General features: G+C 54.0%; 1 protein-coding gene, 1 long non-coding RNA gene and 1 pseudogene across 2 annotated transcripts in view; 2 read left to right on the top strand and 1 right to left on the bottom strand.

The window, feature by feature from the left end:
- LOC135405272 (zinc finger protein 501-like) overlaps nucleotides 1-24,039 on the bottom strand; it is an 895,895-nt gene that overhangs the window by 345,726 nt on the left and 526,130 nt on the right. The window lies entirely within an intron of this gene.
- LOC135404570 (zinc finger protein 11-like) overlaps nucleotides 1-24,039 on the top strand; it is a 108,234-nt pseudogene that overhangs the window by 43,445 nt on the left and 40,750 nt on the right.
- LOC135405634 (uncharacterized) lies at nucleotides 22,788-23,488 on the top strand. The gene is made up of 3 exons (XR_010425887.1): nucleotides 22,788-22,848; nucleotides 23,139-23,253; nucleotides 23,425-23,488. It is a non-coding gene; the product is annotated as an uncharacterized LOC135405634 (long non-coding RNA).

Genomic DNA, 24,039 nt, shown 5'->3' with positions numbered 1-24,039 from the left:
CCCAGTGCCTCCCTGCCTTGAGGGTTTCTGGCCATCAGGCTGGAGCTGAGGGGCTGGGCAGGTGCCTGAGGAGGGTGTAGAACAAGGGCTGTGTCCAACTGTGCCAGGAGGGCTGTGCTGGGCAAGGATGAGGAGGTTGCAGAAAACATTGGCACTGGGGAGGTGAGAGGAGCAGGTGGAGAGACCTTGTGCCTGCCCATGCTGGGCAGGAGCTGCCCCAGGATGGCAGCTCTGAAGCACTCACAGGATGTCCCTGTGAACAGGAAGGGAAGGCTGGTTCTAAAAATGGAACCTGGAAAGCAGAGAGCAGGAGTGTCATGGTGACATGGAGAGTTCCAGCCCTGGAGCAAGGTCACAGAAGAAGTGACCCAGTCCATGCAGTGGCCTCAGAAGATCCCACAGCATCCTGGAGATGCTGGAAGGGAGCCCAGCTCTGCTTCAGAAGGTCCCAGGGCCTGTCCCTGCCTGTGCTCCAAGGGCTTCCACCCCCCAGGACTGTGCTCAGAGAGCACTCAGGCCTTACAGCGAGAAAGGGGCTCAGGAGGACAGTGTGGAAGTGGCAAGAGAGCAGCTCTGCAAAGACCAAGCCCTGCTGCTCCCTGGCAGTGCTGCTGGGATGGGATTATTGTCCCCTTCCCGTTTGCAAATACACCCTGCCCTGCAGTGTGCTGTCCTTTAGGAACATCTGAGAAGAAGGGTCTTGGACAAAGAAGGCACTGCAGAGTCCTTTATTTTGTTTAAATACTCAGACAGCACAATTCATCATTTATACAGTCTCTGAGTCAAAATCAAAAAGTGGACATAAAATTAGAAAGGAGGTGCCTAAGAATATTTAATTGCACAGAAAATTATTGCAAGAAGAACTTGATGACCTTCATGAAAAACCTGAGCAGGAAGGCTGGGCCATTAAGGAGTCCCATTCTGAATGCTACGTACCAGAAACCAGGCACTTTATTGCACCCGAAAAGCATCCAGTCATCATTTTTCTCAGGGCATCCTTGAGCTCCTGGTTCCTCAGGCTGTAGATGAAGGGGTTCAGTGCTGGAGGAACCACCGAGTATAGAACTGAGAGGGCCAGATCCAGGGATGGGGAGGAGGTCGAGGGGGGCTTCAGGTAGGCGAACATGACAGTGCTGGCAAATAGGGAGACCACGGCCAGGTGAGGGAGGCACGTGGAAAAGGCTTTGTGCTGTCCCTGCTGAGAGGGGATCCTCAGCAAAGCCCTGAAGATCTGCACATAGGAGAAAACAATGAAAACAAAACCACCAAATGATAAACTGGCAATAACCCCAATGAGCCCAATTTCCCTGAGGTAGCCTGAGTGTGAGCAGGAGAGCTTGAGGATGGCAGGGATTTCACAGAAGAACTGGCCCAGGGCATTGCCCTGGCACAGGGGCAGGGAAAATGTATTGACTGTGTGCAGCAGAGCAATGAGAAACGCAGTGGCCCAGGCAGCTGCTGCCATGTGGGCACAAGCTCTGCTGCCCAGGAGGGTCCCGTAGTGCAGGGGTTTGCAGATGGCAACGTAGCGGTCGTAGCACATGACAGTGAGGAGGAAATACTCTGCTGAGATGAAGAAGGCAAAGAAAAAGAGCTGTGCAGCACATCCCATGTAGGAGATGGTTGTGGTGTTATGGAGGGAATTGTGCATGGCTTTGGGGACAGTGGTGCAGATGCAGCCCAGGTCTGTGAGGGAGAGGTTGAGCAGGAAGAAGCCCATGGGGGTGTGCAGGTGGTGGTCGCAGGCTACGGAGCTGAGGATGAGGCCGTTGGCCAGGAGGGCAGCCAGGGAGATGGCCAGGAAGAGCCAGAAGTGCAGGAGCTGCAGCTCCCTCCTGTCTGCGAATGCCAGGAGGAGGAACTGGGAGATGGAGCTGCTGTTGGACATTTGCTGTTCCTTAGGACAGGGTCTGTTCAGAAAAGGAAAGCACAGGGAACAATTAAGACAGCCCCCTCTTGGCAAAGCCAGGGCAGTTTTCAGGGAAGTCCCCTCCAAGTCAAGGCATTTCTTTTCTCTGGTTTGTGCTCTCTGAGGGTGCTGTGAGGAGCAGGAGCTCTGGCCATGTGCTGCCAAGGACTCAGCTTTGCTCTGCTGCAGCGCAGACACGGAACTGGTTTGTGACAGCTCCCATGGTCACAGGGGATGTCACATGGAATCCAGCTTTGATGGAAAAGTTAAAATCCTGTGCTGTTGTCTTGGAGTAATTTGGGCTGCAGAAGAGAGGCACAGAGTATCCTTAAAATAATTTTCACTGGGTTTTTTGGTTGCAATGATAACACCTGGGGGTGTTTTTTTAGGGGCAAATTTTTCTGATGACAAAACTGAAGATTCTTGAGACAGGATAGGCAGAAGGGCTGAGATCTCTGTTGCTTATTGCAGAGCCAGGAGAGCTGCAGTGCCTCTCAGCCTGCTTCCCGTCTGCCCTGCACTTTCCCTTGGGCTGCCTTGAAGAGGACTTCACACACAGATTCATCCTTAAAAACCCCACCAAGATCTGTGCTGAGAGCAGGGCAGTGCCGCTTGAAAGGGCAGCTCTGGGAAGTGTCCCCTGTGCCAGCCCAGAGGTGCAGCTGTGCTGGACAGAGCAGGACAGGAGCCCTCCTGCAGAGAAGCCAAGGGCTGGGACAGGAGAGTGCCCACCCCCAAGGGAAGGCTCAGCACTGCCCAGGGTCCTGTGCTCATTCCTGACACTGCCTGAAATATGCACCTCTGAGAGTAAAAGTTTAAATTTCAGTGCAGCCTCCTGAACTGAGAGAACAAGGTCTATGCTACAGTGCCTGATCAGGAAACACACCTCAGGACTAATTCCTTTCCTGTAGCCCCTGTCTTTTCTGCAGCGATACATGGAAAAGATCCTCCTTCAGCTGCCAGGTTTGTTCCTTGCCCACAGCCCTTCTGCCCCAGCCCTGGCAGCAGCTCCCTGGGCTGGCTGAGAGCTGCCCCTGGCAGGCAGCAGAGTCCCTGCCCAGCACAGCACCCTGGGCTGCAGGACCCTGCTCTGCCCCACAGCCCTGGGCACCCCTGCCTGCAACCCTGGCTTCACAGCTCTTCCAAAGTGCCCCAAAACAGCCCCTGCTCCCCCATCCCATCAGCTGGGGCTGGGCCAGCTTTAGGAGATGCCTCCAGGAGCTGCCCCTGCACTGCCCTGCAGCCACAGACTCACCATGTGCAGCCCTGCCAAGATTCCTCCTGCAGGGAGCTCTCAGCCCTCCTGCCAGTGCTGAGCCCCTTGAAGCTCTGTCTGTGCCCTGCTGGTGTCCCTGAGCTGCCCTGGCAGTGCCCTCAGCCCTGCTGGGCTGTGCAGAGGAGCTGCTCACCAGCAGAGCTGTCTCTTTGAAGCTCTTCTTGCTTGCCAGGAGCTCCCTGTGTGCCAGGAGCCTGGCCCAGCTCAGCAGCACAGCAACAGCCCCAGGCATTTCATGGCCCTCAGGGGACATTGAGGTTGTTTACATGAGACTCAGTCCCTGAGAGGAAGTTCAAACAACTTTTCAAGAAGTCAAAGTGAGATGGAAACACTGAAGTTTCTTGTAGTGCTAATGAGTCTCACTGAGGGACACAACTGAGAAAGTGTCCCCAGGTTCCAGTTAGAGCAGAAAACTGCAGACAGTGATGACAAGGATGGACAAGCAAGGGAAAGGTGGCTCTGATGCTGAATAAACCTTGACTTGTTTTCTTAATCCAACGGGCCAAGGCCTGACCCCCAGCCCCTGGGAAGGGACATCCTGTCCCTGCCTCATTCCTCAGGGCTCTTCCCGGGACACTGGGATGTGGGATGTGCAATGCCAAGGGCAGGACCATGGGGTGGCACCTGCCAGGCTGCTGAGCAGGGACAAGGAGGCCATGAGGCCCCAGGGCTGCAAGGGCCACTCCCCTCCTCCTGGCATCAGGGGCACAGACAGCAGCCATGGCCAAAGGCCTGCAGAAGGTGGCTCTGTCAGGGCCTTTCAGCTTCTCCCCCTCCCTGTCTCCTCTCCAGCCCAGGCTGTCCTACGGTGTCCATGCCCTGCCCCTTTCCCTGCAGGCTGTCGTCATCCCCCCGGCTGCCCCACCTGGCTGGCACCTTCCTGCACTGACATCTCTGCATCCTCCCTGGCTCTTCCTGCACACACAAAGCCTTGGGCTCATCCAGACTCCTGCTTTGTGACATATTGCACCACAACACTGACTTCAGAGGGAAATTTCTGACTTCTTGTCACCAGTCTAGGCCACCCCAGCTGCCCTTGGTGGCACTAGTTCTTTCTTAGGCTGTTTTCTGACAGGAAGAAAAGCTCCACCAGCTCTGACACCCCCCTTCCAGACCTCTCAGTCTACTCCTCTTCTGTCCTCAATCTTCACACCACTGACCCCTGAGTCCTCAGCCTCTATATACGGGTCCTTTGCTTGAGACCCCAAATTCCTTCCTGAGGGGTCTCTGGGACCTCTCCAAGGTTTTGGAAGATGACAATAGAGTGCTCTTGTACAAGTTGTTCCCTACAAGATTTCTGTTTGGGAAGAAGTAGACTGTTAACTTGAGATACTAATTTGCAATACACCGTGGAACCTTATTCAAAGTCCAGCTGGAAAATACCTTGTTGTTAAGAGTGTGAAATAAATCCTAAAGTGTCATCAAATATGTGATTTTCTCTTTATTCCCAATCACTAAATTAAGAAACATAACTCAGATGTGACCTCATTCTGTGCTCCAGTGAGATTAACATTAGAACAATATTGTCACTGTCTCCTTGTCTCTTGTGTTCCTCACTGGAAGGCACTTGGTGCACCCCTGGATATCCTGCTAATGAGGTAAAAAACTAACCCTTTTAAAGTTCCAGATTTTCCTCACCTGTTTGGACACAGTTGGACAAACTGGACCAAGTTGTTACTTGAAAACCATCTGCTGGATTTAGCATTAATTACTCCTTGTTTTGATCTGAGGGAAAAAGGCTCACACAACACAATCTCTGAATGCTCCTTTGAACTTACCCACAGTGTGTTCACAAAGACACAGAGCAAGGCTTTTAGCTCTTGCTGCTACCCTCAGTTCCAGCATACAAAAAAATGTCTCTGTGAAATAACAGCAATTGCCTTTCCGTGTTACTGAACTACATTCAGTTTATCTGGTCTCAAAAAATTACTCCATATTTTCTCCTTGTTTTATTTTCAAGGGCATGGGTATGGGTATGGGTATTTAGATCATTAGATCAGAAACTGTTCACATTGCTATAAATGAATATTATTCTCTTGACAAAACACCTTTTCCAAAGCCTTTGACAAAAAGAAAGGGAAAAAATCCCAGACAGAAAAAGGGAGTCACAGGCACATTGCCTGTCACCCACCAAAAAAGGTCTCCTCCCTGAGGGTAATTCAGGCACACCCTTCAATCTGGATCTCTCAGTATCACCCCAAGCTCTTTTTTTGTGGAAGTTTCTGTAAGGAAATTGAAATGCATTCCTGTCTCAGACAGCCAAGGATAAGATGACTAAGGGAATTCAGTTGCTCTCTTTAATTAATACAGGATTATTTCCCTTTCCTTTGGTGAAGCTATTAATCTGACTGGTGGAATGTCAGTAACAATTAAAACATAAACTCGTGCAGCACCAAAGGGATAATTTATTTTAGTTATGGAGTATTGTCAGCAGAAATCTTGAAAATCTTATGCATATTTAGACGGATAAAATACCACATGCACTTCATGGGATACTGCAAGCTTTCTACAGTCCTTGTGGCATGTCTTTACAGAGCAAGAGTGAACATTGTGAGATGATACCTTAATAAATGAGCTGCAGTTCTATTGTTTCTTGAATGTTAAGCACCACATCCTAAACGCAGGAAAATGTTCAAGGTCAATGTCCTATTTTAGACCTTTTCAGCACCTGTGATATTATGATAACCACACTTAAATATTTCTTTAGAGAGAGTAAATTAGCCCTTTTCACTAGAAGGATTCTTATGATCAAAAACAAATCTGAAAGAGAACAAAGTCAGATTTCTGTTTTTGTTTGTTGGTTGGGGTTCTTTTTCAACAATGCAATAAATTGCTGTCCCTCACTGGGATGACTTTTCTACCCAAGAATTTAAAAGAAAAGCCCAAAGTTCACTTTGTTATACACTTCTATTACCTTTTGGGTTTTTTGGGTTTTTTTGGAGGCCTCACCTATGTAAAAATACCTTCCTTAAAATGCATTTATGCTTTCTGTAAGAACCAATCCATTCCAGCTGACATACCATTCTATCACCAATACTGCAGGGAAATGTAATATCCCACTAAAGCAGAAGGGAAAGAAGACAACTGAGCATCAGCAGCTATTCCTAAGCAAGATTAGGGGTTTAGCTCCATCTAACTGAGGGATGAGATGTGTCCCTCAGTGGGTCTCTTCCCACTCCCCCACCAGCCCTTCTACCCGACTTCAAGCTCAAAGTTCTAAAAAGAGCAGAAGAAGCTGGAACGTCAATATTTCCCCAGTGCAAACCCCAATAATCTTTGCTGGGAGCTGACAGGAATTGCTGTTCCACTGCCCTGGGATATCCTGGCTTGAGGCGAGAGCGCAGCCCCGCCCAGAGCCCCCAACCCCTCTGAGAGCTTTTGTAGCGTCTGTTTGTCCATGTCCCTGTGGCAGAGGCTCCCCCGACATCTGCCCTGGAGCTGGTCCAGCTGCTGGACCAAACAAGGCATTGTCCAGCCTGCCTTCCCCCAGCCCCGACCGCCCCAGCCCATCTTCCATCGCTCTGCTTCCTTTTCCTGCCCCTGCTCCCCCTCCGCTCCCTTCCCTCTGGCATTTTGATTAGGAATGTTCTTGCTGTTCTCACTGTCCGAGCATAAGCTGATCCCCAGGGCAGCCTGTGGAATGTAACCCCTCAAGCACTAAATTCCTTCCCCTGTGCCAAAGAGTTTGTTGTTGCTGCCCCTCCCGCCGAGCACCAGCTCCATCTCCTGCTCCTGCCCAGCAGCTTTCCATAAATCCAGGTCTGGGTGTGGATTGAAGGCTATGGCAAGGGACAGGATAAAGTGGCTTCACTTCCACCCTTGGTGTCTCAGTGTTTGTGATCTTGGGAATCCTCACAAACCTGGAACAATGGCAGATTATCTGTTGTTGTAAGCTATGTACCTAGAGATTGTTTTGATATGTGTTTACATTTTCCTTGAAAGTACAACTGATTGAAAGTACAACTGATAGAAAAAAAAGTATAAAAAATAAGGAAAAAGGAAAAAAAAAAGAAAAAGAAAAAGAAAAACAAAGAAAAGGAAGAAAAAAAAAAGAAAAAGGAGAAAAAAAGAGAAAACAAGAAAGAAAAAACAGGAAAAAAATTGAAAAAAAAGAACAAAGAAAAAAAGAAGAACCAGAAAGAAAAAAGCGAAAAAGGAAAGAAGAAAGAAAAAAAGAAAGAAAAGAAAGAAATAAAGAAGAAAAAATAAAAGAAGACAGAAAAACTAAAACCTAACAAGTCCGGTCCTCCCCCACCGCAGGGAATACAACTCCCACAATGCACCGCGCAGGTGGGGGCGTGGCGAAGGGCGGGCAGGGGCGGTGGCCACGCGCTGATTGGCTGCGGGGCGGGTCTGTAAAGGCGGAGGGCGCGCGGAGCGGGCGCCATTTTGGCCTCGTGGTCGGGAGTGAGGAGGACTCGCCTGCGGCCGCTGCACTTCGCTGGGTGAGTTGGCGGGGGGGCGGCGAGAGCGGGGTCTGGGGATCCCCTCGGGGGCTGCGGGGAGCGCGGCTGTGGGTGGAAAGGCTGGAGGGCTGGGGAGGGCTTAGCGGGGGGGGTTCGGGGGTTCCCGGGGACGTTTTGAGGGGTCCTTGAGGGGACTCAGGGGGGAGGTTTAAGGTCCCTGGAAGGTTTTGGGGGGCTCTGATGGGGGTTTTGTTTTCTGAGAAGATTTGGGGTGTCCCAGGTGGGCTTTGGGGGTCTCTGGGGAGGTTTGGGGTTCCTGGGAGGCTTTGCGGGGACCTTCGAGGCAGTTTTGGGGTCTCTAGGAGGTTCAAAGTGTCCCAGACGGTTTGGAGGGCCCGTGGGGGGGATTGGGGGTCCCTGAATGGGCTTGGAGAGTCTCAGGTGGGTTTTGTGGGTCACTGAGAAGGTTTAGAGGGTGCTGGGGAGTGATGAGGGGTCCTTGAGGAGGTTTCGATGGGTCGAGGGGGGGATTTCAGGGGTTTTGAGGGGATTTTAGGGGGTCCCCTAAAGCCCAGCAATGGGGTTCAAGGGGTCCCCCAGCCCCCAGGGGAGGGGTCCTAAGGATGTCCTCCAAAATCCAGGGGGGGAGATGTACCACATCCGGGTAAGGGGATCCCAGTGCCCCCATTATATCCCAGTGACCTCCCAGTTACCCTCAGTATGGCCCAGTAACCCCCTCAGTGACCAGCCAGTGTGTCCCAGTGACCTCCCACTGCCCCCCAGTATGGCCCAGTGATCCTGCAGTGAGCACCCAGTAACCCCCGGTATGGCCCAGTAACCTGCCAGTGTCCCTCCATGTATCTTGGTAATCCCCCAGTAACTCCCCAGTTCTCTGCCAGTGCCCCCCAGTGTGCCCCAGTTCCCCCCCAGTCCCTCCCAGTGCCCTCCCAGTGTCCCTCAGTAACCCCCCAGTCCTCCCAATGCCCTCTGGTTCCCCCCAGTGTGTCCCAGTATCCCCCAGTAATCACCCAGTGCCCCACAAAGCCCCCCAAAGTCCCCAATGTATCCCCAGATGCCCTTGGCCTTTCTATGGGAGGGGGAGCGTTTTTGGGGTCAGAGGATCCAGAGAAGAGCAGCGAGGCTGGGGAAGGGAGTGGAGCACAAGTGGTGTGAGGAGAGGCTGAGGGAGCTGGGGGTGTTGAGGCTGGAGAAGAGGAGGCTCAGGGGAGACCTCCTGACTGTCTGCAAGTCCCTGCCAGGAGGTTGGAGCCAGGTGGGGGTGGGGCTGTTCTGCCAGGAAGCAGCAGTAGGACAAGAGGGCTGGGTCTTGAGCTGTGCCAGGGGAGGTTTAGGTTGGATATTGGGAAGCAATTTTGTACAGAGAGAAGTGAAAAGAGCGGGTGGGTCACCCCAAAAGGGAGCTGGGGGGAGCCTGGGTTTCGGGGGCAGGTGGGAAAGGGGTGGGAGAGGGCGCTAAGGGGAGGGGGGAGAGCGGGGAGCGGGGTTGCCGTGGGGGAGCCTCGGTGTCCCCATGCCTTGATCCCTGGAGAGTGGGGGAGGCTGGAGAGAGGGGGGAGCTGCGAGAGCCCCGAGAACCTGGAGAGAAAGCGCAGAGAAGGGGAAGCCTGGACAGTGGGGACCCCTGGGATCCCCGGGACAACAAAGTGGAGAACCTGGAGAGGGGGAATGTCTGAGAACGCAGTACCCTGAAGGTGACAGTCAGAGGAGAAGGGACCCTTGGGACCCCCAACACTCCCAGCATCCCTAAGTGGGACCCCCAGCACTGCAGAGAGGGGTGACCCTCCAAAGCCAAGACAGGAGAGACCAGAGAAGGGGGAACTCCTGTGAGAGTATTTTTGGCTGAATCTTGATATTTTATAGTATTTTTTAGCTGAATCTCAAATTTTTGCAGTTTGTGGGGGGTTCATCTCACTATTTCTGAGGGTTTTTTTTTACCTGAATCTTGTTAGTTTGGGTTTTTCTGGGCTGAATCTTGGTGTTTTGGGAGGTTTTTATGGACACAGGATGCCCAGTGAGTTCTAGAAATGGACTTGGGCAGGAGGAACCCCCAAGCCAACGCGCTCAGCCCTTGTTTTCCCCCCCATCAGGATTTGTCCTTCCCAGAGCTTGGGCGGATGGAGGAGGAGGCTGCGAGGAAGAGGAAGATGCCTTGGGCCCCCCAGGCAGGTGAGGAGGCAGTCAGTGTCCCTTTGGGCGGGTGTTGTGCTGGCTCTGTCAGCCGAGCATGGCCCCGGCTGCAGGACAACCCCGCTGGCGCCGCCGTCCTGCCGGGGCCGGAGTTGGGGGGATGTCCTTGGCCTTCCCTGTGGGCCGGAGGCAAATCCCCTCCCTGTCCTTCTTGCTTCCTGCCCCAGGCCCCGAGCTGAGGACGGAGAGCCCGGAGGACAAATCCCCCCGTGAGACCCTGGTGGGAGAGGCCGTTTTGAAGGGCTCCACGGCGCAGGAAGGCAGCGGGGAGGAAAAGGGCCGGAGATCCCTCCACAGGAGGGGCTCCAAAGCCATCCCAGGGTGCTCTGAGGAGGAAAGAGCCAGCCTGTGCCGGGAAGGCGGCCGGAGCTTGAGGGGGAGCTCTGAGCTGGTGGTCCCTGAGCAGCCTCCCAGGAGGGAGAAGCCCTTCAGGTGCTTGGAATGTGGGAAGAGCTTCAGTCGGAGCTTCAGCCTACGCCGCCACCAGTACATCCACACTGGGGCACATCCTTACATGTGTGGGGAATGTGGGAAGAGCTTCAGCCAGAGCTATGACCTCCGCATCCACCAGCTCATCCACACTGGGGAACGGCCCTATTTGTGTTCAGAATGTGGAAAGAGCTTCAGGGACACCTCCACCCTCCGCACCCACCAGCGCATCCACACCGGGGAACGACCCTACAAGTGCTTGGAATGTGGGAAGAGGTTTCAGACCAGCTCCAATCTCTTCCAGCACCAGCGCACGCACACGGATGAGAGGCCCTTCCGCTGCACCAACTGCGGGAAGGGCTTCAACCGGAACTCCACCCTCGTCAGGCACCGGCGCATCCACACCAGGGAGGGGCCTTACAAGTGTGGGGAGTGTGGGAAGAGCTTCACCCACAGCTTTGCCTTGACCAGACACCAGCGGACTCACCAATAAGAGAAGCCCTACCAGTGCCCTGACTGCGGGAAGAGCTTCGGCCGCTGCTTCCACCCCGAATGAAGCCCCTGATGTTGAGGCAACCCCTGGAGTCCAGTGACTGTCAGTCCATCCCTTTCGACCAGAAAGGGCCAGTCCCCTTTCCCAGGGGCAACTTCTTCCAATAGAACCTTTCTTGGGGGGTGTGGAGATTTCTGCCTTGGTCGGGGAGACCTTCCAGGTCTCTCCTGGAGGTTGAGAGCAGAGATCTCCCCCCGAGCGTTGGTCTGGGGGAGTTCCATCCATCTCTAATTAAGAATTATTGCTTTTGTGCCAGCTTGAGTAGAATTGCTTCAACAATTGCTTTAGTGTAGAGCACTGTCCTATCTTATCCTGTACTCCTGGTAGTTTTAGTGTTTGTATTGTGCAGTAAATAATTCTGATGAAGATCTTTTGTCTGATCATTTGGAACCCTAAATAAATTGATTTCTGTCAATAGATCTGATTTGCCATCATTAAAACCTGCGGGACAAAAGTTCAGTCACACCTCTCCCATTCCTCTAAACTTAAAATGTTTGCAAGATTCAAGGCTGATAGTGGATCCAGGAGCCCCCAGCACCCCACAGTAAATTGGGAACTCAGATGAACCACTATGTTTTTCAAAACCTCGTGCCCAAAAACCTCCATGGGATTGTCAGACCCACCACATTCCCCCCCCTTTTCCACCCTTCTCCCTCTTCCTTCCACTTTTCCATGGTCCCCCTCAATCCCCAGACCAACCAGGATCACTTTTGGGGTCCCAATCCCTACTTTTTTCCCCCCTCTTTTACCCCTTCCATATAATCCCCCACTCCCCAGCCCCCTCATGCTCAGTTTGGGGGTCCCACCCTCCCCTCTCCCCACTCTCATGACCTCTCTTACCCTTTCCCATCATCCCCCAAACCTCAAGCCCCTCCCCCCTCCACCTTTGGGAGGTCCCACTCCCCTCCCACTCAGTTTGGGGTCCCACCACCCCTTTATCCCCTCTGACCCCCCTTTTCCCACTGACCGCCCCCTTCCCACCACCCGCTCACCCGAGAGCTCCTCACCCGCAGCTGGGGGGGCTCCCAGCACCACCAGTGCCCAGAGAAGTCCCCCCAGAGAAGGGGTTGGGTGGGGTCCTGGGTGGGCTTTGAGTATGTTTAGGCAGTCCTGCAGAGCCTGTGTGGAGGTTTAGGGGGTTCCCAGCACCTTTCAAAGTGTACTGGGTGCCTTATTGAAGGGCAGGTGCCCTCCCAGAGCCCCCCAGAGCGGGCTGACAGGGGGGAACACAGGGGGGTCCCCATTCCCGATCCATCCCGGGGCCTGTTCTGCCCCCCCCAAACTCGGCTTCACCCCTTGGGATTCCCCCAAGCCCCTTCCCCACTGCCCCCCAATAACCGGGACTGGGGAGAACTGGGAAGCTTTCCTGGGATCAGGAGTGGCAGCAGGGGAGGGGGGGACACACGACCCCCCCAAAATCCTCACAGGGACAGGAGGGGTCCAGGCTGGGCCCGAGGCCCCAGGGAGGGGCTGCGGCCGCCGCCGGCTCAGGAGCTCTGTGGGGAGAGAAAAGGGGGTGACACCGGGGTGGGGGGTCCCCGGGGGGGCACAGACGCTCTGGGGGGACACACGACCCCCTGGGACCCCCCTCACCTTCTGGCGCAGGTAGAAGCCGAGCCCCAGCGCCAGGGAGACGAAGGCCAAGAGGAAGCCCCCGGCCCCTCCTTGGCAGCAATTGCTCAGGCTGATGGAGCCCGGCAGGGCCGGGGCCGCCGGCGGTGTCCGATCCCGGCAGGAAGCGGGGAGGGCCCCGGGGAGCGGCGGCGGCGGGCGGGGCCCTGGGGGAGCCGCCCCGAGGGGTCCCCGCCGCCCGTGGCACTGAAGGAGCCGCCCCGGGACGGGCCCTGGCGGGGGTCGCCAGAGAGGGGGGGCGAGCTCGGAACGGAATCAGCTCCGGAGAATAAACCAAGGAAAACCAAAGGGCCGCGCCGGGGGAGTCTCCGCCGCCCCGGAGCTGAAAGAGCTGCCCCGCGGGACGGGCGAGGAGGGGCGGCGGTGAAACAGTCGCCCGGGGTGTGGCGAGGGAGGCGGGAATGGGATAAAAGAGAGAGAATAGAGGGAGAAATCGCTTTGTCTCCCCCGCCCCAACTCCCTTTTGTATACAGATAAAATCAGGGATCAGCATGTGCTTCCCTTCCCCCTTTTCCCCTCAGGGGATGAGAAAACAAAAGAGAAAACCTTGGGAAAGAGGGGGAAAAGCCAACTCTGCAAAACTATCCCCTCTGAGATAAGGTGTGCTGCCAAAGGAAAAGCTGACTCCAGAGGTGCCCCAGCCCTGCAGAGCCCCCACCCTGCCCACTCACACCCTTCAGCTCAACATTGGGGTTTTCCCCTCCCTGGCACTGCCCAGTCCAGCCCCTCCCTGGTCCCCCCATCCCCCCATCTCCCTGCCCCTGCCCCAGCCCAGCAGAGCAGCACACTCAGGTCTGGCCCTGCAGCAGGACATGGAGGCCATGGAGCTCAGGGACAGGCCCTCTGGGTCTGCAATGCTCAGCACATCATCAGCTCAGGCAGCTCCTGCAGCCCCAGGGCCAGCCCCGCTCCCCAGCACAGCAGCAGAGAATCGGCCCCGGGCTCCTCAGGCCCCATTTGCCATCTCCAGGGGCACTGGCCACCACCAGCACCAGCTGCAGCAGCCTCAGCCCCTCACCCCCCACAGTGGGACCCTGAGGGCAGCACACGGACTCCAGGGAGAAACCAGCAAGGCAAGGACCCTCTGGAGAGTCTGCTCCTTGGCCTTGTTCTTGAGAGCCCTGGAGAAGAAGAGCTGAGGCTTCAGGCTGTGCCCGGAGCAAATGGAGCCCCTTGTGTGGTGGAAAGAGTGCAGTGGAGCCCAGCTCATGCCAGCAGTGCCATGGCCACAGGACTGACCCAGCCCAGCCCAGGGACCAAGGCCCAGAGCACTGAGGCCTCAGCCGAGGCCCAGAAGGGGAGGGTGGCAGGAGAAAAAGAGCAGCTCTCAACAGGCCAAATGCTGCTGCTCCCTGGCACTGCTGCTCTGCTGGGACTCTCTTTCCCTGCCCCTCTGCACACAGGCACTGCCCTGCCAGACTCATCAGAGGTCTCAGAAGGTTGAACTCACAAAAACAAGTCACTGAAGGATCCTTGACTTTGTTTCAATGCATTCCTCATTTACACAGGCTCTGGGTAAAATTCAAGATGTAGACAGTGAACTAGACATGGGATGAAAAATCAATATTCACTGGACACAACTTTATCCCAGGAGAAAACCCACATGAAAACCCTAACCCAGCACCACAAAACCCTGAGCAGGCAGGCTGGAACAAGGAGTCCCATTCTGAATGCTATGGAAGAGAAAACAGGCCATTTGTGCCTTCAGAAAAGCATCCAGTCATCATTTTCCTCAGGGCATCCTTGAGGCAAAAGATTTCTTAAGACAGATGCCAGAGCTTGGCAGCAGGCTGTCCTTCTCAGCTTGGAAAATCTCTGCTAACTTACCTAACAATGGTACAAACCCCCCACGTTAATGTTGTCAAACAGCTGCATCTGCAGGATTCATGTTCCAGCCTTACCTAATGCACAATTATCACACCTCGTTTTAAAATTAAAGGGGAGGAAAAAAAAACAAACAAGGGCCTAGGGGGAAACTCCCCACCCCAGTCATCCATCAAGTGTACATCCTGGCCATTGCTCCCAAGAAAATTAATATATGCTAAAGAGGTATAAAAAGACATCAAAAGCTTTCAGAAATAAAAGTACTTTAGAAGCTAGATTTTAATATTGCCAAGTGGGTTTTTGCCAGATTATAAAGTTGACTGAAATGCCAGGATACTGCATTTTGGAAGCAGCAGCAGCTGCTCACATATTGCCTTGTATTAGTGGCTGAAGTGTGTTGCTGATTCCAAAGCTGGACTATCATCATCTGTGGGGGAGAGTAGATAAATAAATAAATAAAAACTGGCATTCCCTACCAAGCCTGCTGCCTTGAAGCACTCTTTTCAAGTGCGGCCTCCACAGGAAAAAAAAGTTAAGAGCACTTTATTTTGATTATAGTGCTTTCCCAAGCAGGAATTTTTATTTCAGTTAGAATCTTTGAACCATTACATTTTCAGTGAGGCATTTTTATATTTACAGTTGACATCTTCAGAGAAGAATGAAACCTTTGAGCAACTGCTCTAAAGCATGAAGGTTGCCTGTAGGAAATACATAAATTACTTTACATCCCAATGGAGCCTGTTGTTTTTAGCTAAAATTTAATAAACCTTAAATCAATGACCTTTCTTTTACTGAAAGCCTGCCCTTTGGAAAACTAACTTTCCCAAGAAACATATTTGGGTGAATAAATGCCAAACAAAGGGCTATTGAAATCTAAACATTTTCTCCATTTATAGCTTGTGAACATTTAGTTCCTAAATTCCCGACTGCTACCTAAAGTACAGAACAGTGGTGCCTTGGTTGAATCTCATATCATTGATTTCAGAGTGTCACAGGGATCTCATTGACAGGAATCAATTAGAATCCAAAATCAATCAAATGTGTTCTTGCACTACAATTCATCGAATTTGAATATCTCCAAATTAATTGTAAGCATGTGAAAGAACCTAGAAATAAATTTTGAAAAGGTACAGAAATAAAAATCAGTCAACTTTGAGAAGATAATAGTGCATCTGAGCATGATTCATGCCTGCTGGGGTAAGTTAATGGTGAATCACACCTTCCCTTCCCAGCACAGGCTGAGATATATTCTTTTTGGAACATGAAAATACCCAGGGACTGAAGGCAGAGGACACACCAGTCAATGATCCAGCATTATTTTATGAACAGCCTGTTACACCCCCAATATCAAACATGCTGCCAGGATATTACAAAATGCACAAGTGTGTGACACTCTGAAAAACTGCCCATTGTAAGTGAGCCACTGCACTTCACGGGGAAAGAAAGGAGAGAATTCCTGAATCTCTACCAAAAAAAGCATGAATAGATGTGGCAACTTCACCAAAGAGCTGTTCTTGTTGCTGAGGACTCCTCTCTGAACACATTCACATGTCATTCTTTCAAGGTAATAAATCCTTCCACTCCTTACAGCACACTCAAAAGCACCCTGCTATTTAATGTCAATGGAAAAATGGCCAAAAATGTCTAAAACATTTCCTTTCGCTCAGGTAAAAGTACTGGCATTTTACTTCCTTCCTGATAAGCCAGTGCCAATGGACCTGATTATTCTTTTCTTATTCAAAGCACATCAGTAGTTCCAAAGCACTCTCCATCTTATCAGGTGTCTGAACAGCACAGTTACTGAAAACAGTTTGTCCTGCTCCTCTCTCCTTCTGCCAGGCTCTCAGATAAACCCAACTAACTCTCTGTATTTACACACAATCAAACATAAGCTGTGTCTTCAACCCACTGTAGCCTGTTTCTGGCATGTTACAGGTTTGCTGCTTGACATTAGTTGTACCCAAAACAGCAGCAGTGAATTAGCTTAGAACAAAAATATAGTCACTCCATAGCACGTAACACAAAAGGGACACAGGATAGGAAAAAAAAAGAGAAACATTTTGTGGAGTAAAAATGATCACTCTCATCTCAGCAGTTCATAGGTATTTATCTGGTGCTACTTTAAAAATAGCATGGAAGCAGCAGGATTCAAATGCATTCAAAACAGAGCTGACACAGGCCTCAAGAGTAGAAAAATAATTTCTTTTTTTTGTTTATTTCATTCTCCTGTCCTCTAGGAATTGTCTCTGATTTGCAAGGGGTGAGAAAGTGAAAGAAAGGAAAATGGTAACAGGGTCTGAAAGCATTTAAATGCCTTTACAGTTTTTGTCAGTGACAAGACTGATTTTCATGATCCAACCTTCATTTGGCACTAAAAGACCCCCACAAAAACAAACCAAAAAAACACCCTCCCCCAAACAAGCCTCTCGGCAACTCTCCTTTTCATTCAGTGTCTCAGATACAGAATTTTCAGTGCTGACTACTGAGGATTAACACAAGATCAACTCCTTCAGAAGGGCCACAGCTTTGAAGGTTTTGCTTCCTGCCCAGCCCTACGGAACAGGCACAGCATCTCCCTTCCTTCTTCTCAGGATGACAGGATATCCTCGGGATGAGCACAGTGTTGGAAGAGTTAAACAGTAACCTGGCTGTGCCCTGGGCACTCTCAGCTGGCTAAATGAAAAGTTCTGGAAGGCCCAGAGAAATCCTGAGTTGCAGCTCTTTGATTAAGTACAGCCTTCTTTAGAAGCTGAAGCTCCAGCCCCTGAGTGGAGGATCCTTCCCACCACTTCTCCCACTGACAGTCCCCCTGAGCAATAAAATATCAACTTAAACATAAAAGGGCAGTGGCATTCATCCTCCACAAAGACAGGACCAAATCCTGCAGCCAATTTGATGACAGAAAAAAATTTAAAAGGAAATAAAGAATACACAGAAAATTTCTTGATCCTTAGTTACATTTCCAGTATATGGAGAACTACACAAACTGCCAGTAGCAGAGTGCTCAGAGTACATGAAGGAGTGTGATTTCACCATTTTGTTAAATATTGGTTTTACTAGATTTTCGTGTCTTGTATTTCTTTGAAAATATTCACGTGTGAGACTGAAAAAAGTGTTTCTTTCAAAAACAGCTCTAGAAACCAACCCAGAAATAGGGGGAGAGGGGTAAAAGAGCAGCAGTCACGCGTACAAGAATGGTCTGAATAAAGCAAGTCACCTCCTGCCCACCCATCCTGGCACATGCTGGGAAGGAATTTTGGAAATGCTTAGGAACAAGCTAGCACTACATTTTAGATATGACTTTTTCATCTCTACAGCTACAGGACTTTAAACTGTTTCATGTCTGTAAGGGGGGTACTTTTGAATTAGATGATCAATGGAGCATAGAGGCGTGAGAAAGAAATCATATTAGGATGTGAAACCAGCCAGAGTATGGTACAATGTAACTTCATGGCACAAGCGAATTGTAAGGTCCATTGTGCTTTTTAGCAAGTCAGCTTGATATCCCCTATTATCAGAGCTGAGTTCTTCCTTGGTTTTGCTACATATTGCAAGATAGATACATCTACCCTTGAAACACAGTGGTAGAGGTCATACATAGGGGTGAGAAAGATGATGATGGGAGGAAGATGATGTGGGCAGGGGTCGCTGGCCCCTTGCCCTACAGCAGGGCACGCACAGACTGTTGCTATCAGGTGATGAACAGGCGGGGTTTGGCTGCCACTCAGGCATCACCTTATACTGGGTACTGGCCCTACGTGGTGCAATGTAGAGCCTTTAAAATGAGGTGTCAGGACTGCTGGGGTGAGCGATCCTCATCCTGCCATGGAGACTGTGTTGTTCCACCGGGACGCCCGCTAAGCACGGGCACCGACCAGCTGCTGCAGATCCTGGCAGCCCTGGCCTGTCTGTGTGGGTAAGCACAGTTTATTGACAGGAAGCAACTGAGAAAGCAGATGTTTTATATCCTTTTTTGATGTCCTTGTAATTCCCTTTTTACTAGTTAATACTGTATTAAAAGCCACTCGTAGTATTGTTTTAATATCCTTTAAATGTTCCTTTTATTCCCTTATTACTAGTTAATACTATAATAAAAGCCGTTCATAGTATTGTATGAATGCCAAATGATAAAGCAGTTATTTTGTATTCTTTTTTAGCTTTTGATTCTCTTTGCTAGTTTTTTATTCTTACTGCAATAAAAGATTTTTTGTACTGTTTGAATGTCTGTTGCACTTGTTTTATTCCGGGCATGTATTCAAATGAACTAATACACAGGGGCACAGCTCTTTGGAGCAGGAGACGGGCAGCACCCTTGCCAGGACTCAGGGCAGTGGCAGGTCTCCTTGGGCCAGGACTTGCCACAACTGCTGATTTGGGTGCAGCCCTGGCCAAAGGGCTCCCAGCAGCATTGGTGCCCTTGCCCACACCTTCCTTCTCGGTGTCAGCCCCCCTGTTTAGGATGGCCACCAGCCAGCACTTCTCCCAAGTGCCCTTCCCGCTGCGACTGAGTCGGCGGCCGAGGGGGCTCCTTGTGCTGCCGTGAGCAGGCACAGGAGGGGAGTGTTTGCTCATTTCTTGAGCCGTTCCTACAGTTCAGGTCCAGCCAGATTAGATACTTCAGAGAGCGGATTCCCTCCAAGGTGGGGCAGGTTGGCGGGGCTGGGGGAGGCCCCAGGCCACGTGGCACTGTGTCCCAGGGCCCTTTGTGACACGCTGGGCACGGCCGGTGGGATGGAAGGGGGCAGGGTGTCCAAGGGCCCTTTATGACCCGCGGTGACAGAGGTGCTGCTGGTGACACGGCCACAGTGTCAACAGTGCTCCTCGGAGCAGGCGACGGGACAGGACGGGACAGAGCGGTGCTGTGCGGAGCCCCCGCGCAGCCAACTCGTGCCTTACTGACCCGGAGCGTTTTAGAGGATTTTCTCTCTTTCAGGTGACCTCGAGGCATTTCCACAGGATTTGGAGACCCGGAGTTTCTCCGAGGTGTCTCTAATTCCTGTGGCAGGTGCCCTTGAGACCCTTTGCAGGACTTGGAGACCCGGAGTTTCTCCGAGGTGTCTCTAAGCCCTGTGGCAGGTGATCTTAAGACCCTTTTGCAGGACTTGGAGACCCGGAGCTTCTCCGAGGTGTCTCCAATCCCTGCGGCAGGTGGCCTCAAGGCCATTCTGCAGGACTTAGAGCCCGGAGTTTCTCCGAGGTTCTCTTTCTCTCTTGCAGGTGCCCCGGACACCAGACTGTGGCATGGCAGGGAGACGCTTCAGCCTGCTCAGGCTGTTCCGGAGGAAGAAGGAGGAGGAAAGCCCTAGGGCTGCTCCAGCACAGCAGCCTGAAGAGGTGCAGCAGGTGCAGCCCCCGCAGGAGGGTGAGTGCTGGAACTGGGCCACAGGGCTGGTGGCTGCAGTCCCCTTGGCCTCATCCTGTCCCATCCGCTCTGGACATGCCCAGGGAAAGGGAGGGGGGCAGAGGGGCTGAACTCCTGGCAGCCGTGCTCCATCCACTGGGCATCCCGGGGCTGGCCCTGCCTGCTCCTGGAACCCAGGCCTGGGCTGTGTTCTCCGGCCTCTCCCGCACACCCTCAGCTCTGAGCACGCTCGCTCTTTGCCAGATGCAGGCCAGGAGCAGACAGAAGAGCAGCTCCGTGCCCGTGGCCGCTTCCGCAGGGCAGCACAGGTACCTGCAGCCATCCCCCGCCTGGGCTGGGCCTGCTCTCACTGCTCAGCCCGGCACCGCTGTCGCGGCCCTCCAGGGGAAATCCCTCTCTTCCCTGCCCTTCTTTCTCCTGCAGACTTTTATGAAATTCATGGGCAGTCGGCGTAGAAAGGCCAGGATCACACCAGCTGATGTCCAGGCCCAGCCTGACACCATCCCGACCCAGCTGACAAATCCTGATGTCAGCACCGCGTCGACTGCTGCCCCAGCAAAGTGTGACACCACAGCCAGTGATCACACAACCCACTGGGACACCACGTCCATCGATGATGTGTCACACTGTGACTCTGTGCTGCCTGGTCTCACGGAGGAGGCCGACGCCACAACGATGGAGGGCGTGGCGAGCACTGACGCCGCGCCTGTTCAGCGCCTGGCCGATACCCCCAGCCTGGAGTTTCTTGAGGAGAGAGCTGTCTCTGCTGAAGTAAGCAGCCTGTGGCCCCCCAAGCTGGGTGCGCTGGGCCCCCTCAGCCTTTGAGGCTGGCAGAGTGTGCTGGGAAGGGAAGCATTTCTCGGGGGAAGCTGGGCAAGTTGCTCACTCTGGCAGCTCTCCACCTCTCCCCTGTGCATCCTCCAGGCCAGACTGTGGGACCTGGGGACCTGGGGCTGCTCAAGGCATCTCCAGTCCCTGGGGCAGGTGCCCTTGAGGCCAGACAGTGGGACAAGATGAGGCGAGGCATTTCCCAGGCTTCTCTCTTGCAGCTGCCTTCAAGGCACGACTGCAGGACTTGGAAAGCCAAAGCTTTTTTAATGGCATCTCTGCTGCAGGTAGCCATAACACCAGACGGAGACATGCAGCAGAGACCCCCCACGGTGCCCAAGCTGGCCTGGGTGAAGGAGGAGGAGAAGGAGGAAAGCCCTAGGGCTGCTCCAACACAGCAGCCTGAAGAGGTGCAGCAGGTGCAGCCCTCGCAGGAGGGTGAGTGCTGGAGCTGAGCCACAGGGCTGGTGGCTGCAGCCCCCTTGGCCTCATCCTGCCCATCCCCTCTGGACATGCCCAGGGAAAGGGAGGGGGGCAGAGGGGCTGGGGCTGATCTCCTGGCAGCCGTGCTCCATCCACTGGGCATCCCAGAGCTGGCCCTGCCTGCTCCTGGAGCCCAGGCCTGGGCTGTGTTCTCCGGCCTCTCCCGCACACCCTCAGCTCTGAGCACGCTCGCTCTTTGCCAGATGCAGGCCAGGAGCGGACAGAAGAGCAGCTCCGTGCCCGTGGCCGCTTCCGCAGGGCAGCACAGGTACCTGCAGCCATCCCCGCCTGGGCTGGGCCTGCTCTCACTGCTCAGTCCAGCACCGCTGTCGCAGCCCTCCAGGGGACATCCCTCTCTCTTCCTTGCCTTTCTCCTGTAGCTGGTTTGCAGATTCATCAGGTGCATTTGGCATGAAGAGGCCACTTTCATGGCCACTGGGGACACGGCAAACCTCTTCAATGCCCAGACCAGCGCTGCCCTGCTGGATTTGCTTGTGGAGAATGGTGTCTACAAAGCAAAGCAAGTAAGCAGCCTGTGGCCAGGGCTCCAGTCCCCCAGGGATGCTGTGGCCCCTCACGTCGGCTGCTCTGGGTCCCCTCAGCCTTTGAGACCAGCAGAGTGTGGTGGCAAGGGGAGCACTTCTTGGGGGAAACTGGGCAAGTTACTGGCTCTGGCAGCTCTCCAACTGTCCCCCATGTCCCCTCCAGGTGCCGGCCATAGTCAGGTGCATCCACCAGTGGCTCACGTCCAATGTGTCTGATGAGCACAGGCTGGACAAGACTCTGGTCCTGCTGACCAAGGCACACCCCATGGATGTTGCAGTGACCCTGCTGCGCTCTGCCCCAGCCTGTGACAGGTATGGGGCCCACCTGCCTTGAGGGCTCACCTGCGTTTAGACCCCATCCCCCTGGACAGCCTGTCCCAAATGGGGTGCCAGAGACATGGAGACTTCCAGGACACTCCAGCTCCTCTCTTTGCCAGTTTGGCATGTCAGCCTCCAATCCTGAGACCAGCCTGCCTCCCTGCCCCACAAGGCACCGTGGCTCTGTCACCTGGGCCCCGCAGTTGCCCAGGCCACAGCGCTGTGTCCCAGACCCCCCTGAGCCAGAGTTGTGACTCCACAGAGCTGCTCGCACCATGTGGAAGACGCTCATCTCCTCCAGATGGACTAAGGAGCCGGTGCTGCAGATCCTCTTCCATGTGCTGGAATACTGGCCAGCGCACAGGAGACGCACCTCTGATGGGGATGAGAGAGATGTCTTTGCCCTGGCTGTGAGTTTCTTGAGCTGGCCTCTGCTCGCCCCCAGGTTGCCTCTGGGACGCCTTTCCATCCTCCCTCACCACTGCTTCTCCCTGCCCCAGGCACTGGGCTGCAAGCCTGGCTTAGGGGCAGGTTCAGGGACACCAGGCTGGGGGATCCCCCTGTGTCTCCTCTGGCCTGTCCCTGCCACGCTTGGGCCCTGCCACATGGACATCTGGGCCCTGAGAGCTGTCTCTGGGTGCTTTGTCTTTGGCAGGCAACTGTGGCACTCTGGGAGATCATCCAGCTCTCCCACTCCTGGTGCCCAAGTGCATTGAAGGACAATTTCCCACGCCTCCTTCTGACTCTGCTCTTCCAAGTTTTCATCAGCACAGAGGAGATGTCAGAGGAGGTCGAGACCTTCTGGAGGCGATGCCGGGAGCAGCGCAGCCTTCCCCCCAACCCCAACAGGTGCTCCATCCCAGTCCCCTCTCCCTGCCACGCCCTCGGGGCTGGGGCCAGGGCTCTGGGCCTGACCTGGGCTGTGCTCTGCACACAGGTTTGCAGTGCAGACTGTTAAAGCCCTGCTGCGCCAGCTGCTGGATGAGGACGTGTTGATGGCGATCGGTCGCAAGAGTGGCTGGGACATGCTCCTCAAGGCTGACAGCCACCACTATGCAGTGGGTCTGCTGGCCAGGTGAGAGCCCTTTCTCCCCACTGCCCCACACCCCCACAGGTCATTTCTGCCCTGTGCACAGGCCACCCCTCACAGTGCCTGTGCTGCTGGGCCAGAGGGCCTTGGCAGCCAGGGATGGCTGAGCAGAGTGGAAAAGGCGGAGAGGGGCGGCTGCACAGGAGGAGCCACCTCCCAAAGTGCCCACGTCCTCTCCTGGGCTGGTGGCCAAAGACCAGGCCTGTGTGAGTCAGTCCCAGGAGAGCTTTGCCCACCTGGCTCAGGGTCTCTGGCACCTTTATTCCCCCTTGCAGGGAGCTGTGCCATGTATCCCGCTCCTTCTGCCGCAGCATCGCCGTCAGCCTGCTCCCGCGGCTCAGCAGGGGAGAGCCCCTGTGGGAACTGCCTGCCCTGGCGTTCCTGGTGGAGGTGAGCCTGATGGCGAGCGCTGCCTGGCCCAGCTGCCTCCCCCTCTCTGCCCTCTCACAGCCGCAGCCGCCCGGGACGGTGCCTGCACCCTGTGCTGCTGCCTGGGCCCAGCCCCGGGCGAGTCCAGGTTCCTGCCGGCCGGGCACCCTGTCACTGCTCCCTGCCTTTCAGGTCCTGCACTGCCTGAACCCCAGACAATTTGGGCCCAGCATCCTGCAGATTATTTCCAGGCACCTGCGCAGTCAGTGCCCGGAGAGGCGTCGCCTGGCGCTCCGAGGCCTGGTGGTGCTCAGCAAGGCTCCCGCAATGGTGAGCAGGGGGCAGGGGTGAAGCCGGGCCGGCAGCGTGCGGCTGTGCAAGGCAGTAGCTTGGTCTTGGCTGGCCTTTGGCAGCTGTGGCAGCTGCTCCCAGCTCTCCCCCTCCCCGTTCAGCTGCCCGACTCCTTTTGGACGCGTCTTTGGCCTCTGGGCCCCGCGGCAGCAGCGTGGGGCTGCACCACAGCATTGTGTTCCACACAGGCTAAGAGCATCTGGAGCCTGAATGAAAGCCTCCTGGAGCTACTGCAGGATGCAGACACAGACGCAGTTCAGATGACTCTCTCTGCGTTCATCAATGTGCTGGGCTTGAAAATCATCAAAATATCCACCCCTACTGCCCTGAAGTTGCTCGAGGCGCTGCGGCCACTCTTTGACAACGTAAGGCTCTGTGCCCCTCATCGTGGGCACTGAGTGCTGCCAGGAAACTTTGGGCCCAGTGTCTTTTCAGGCCTGTGCCCCGGTGGGCCTG

Source organism: Pseudopipra pipra, chromosome W, assembly GCF_036250125.1.
Source record: "Pseudopipra pipra isolate bDixPip1 chromosome W, bDixPip1.hap1, whole genome shotgun sequence".
NCBI lineage: Eukaryota > Metazoa > Chordata > Aves > Passeriformes > Pipridae > Pseudopipra > Pseudopipra pipra.
This window is presented reverse-complemented; position numbering and strand designations above follow the sequence as displayed.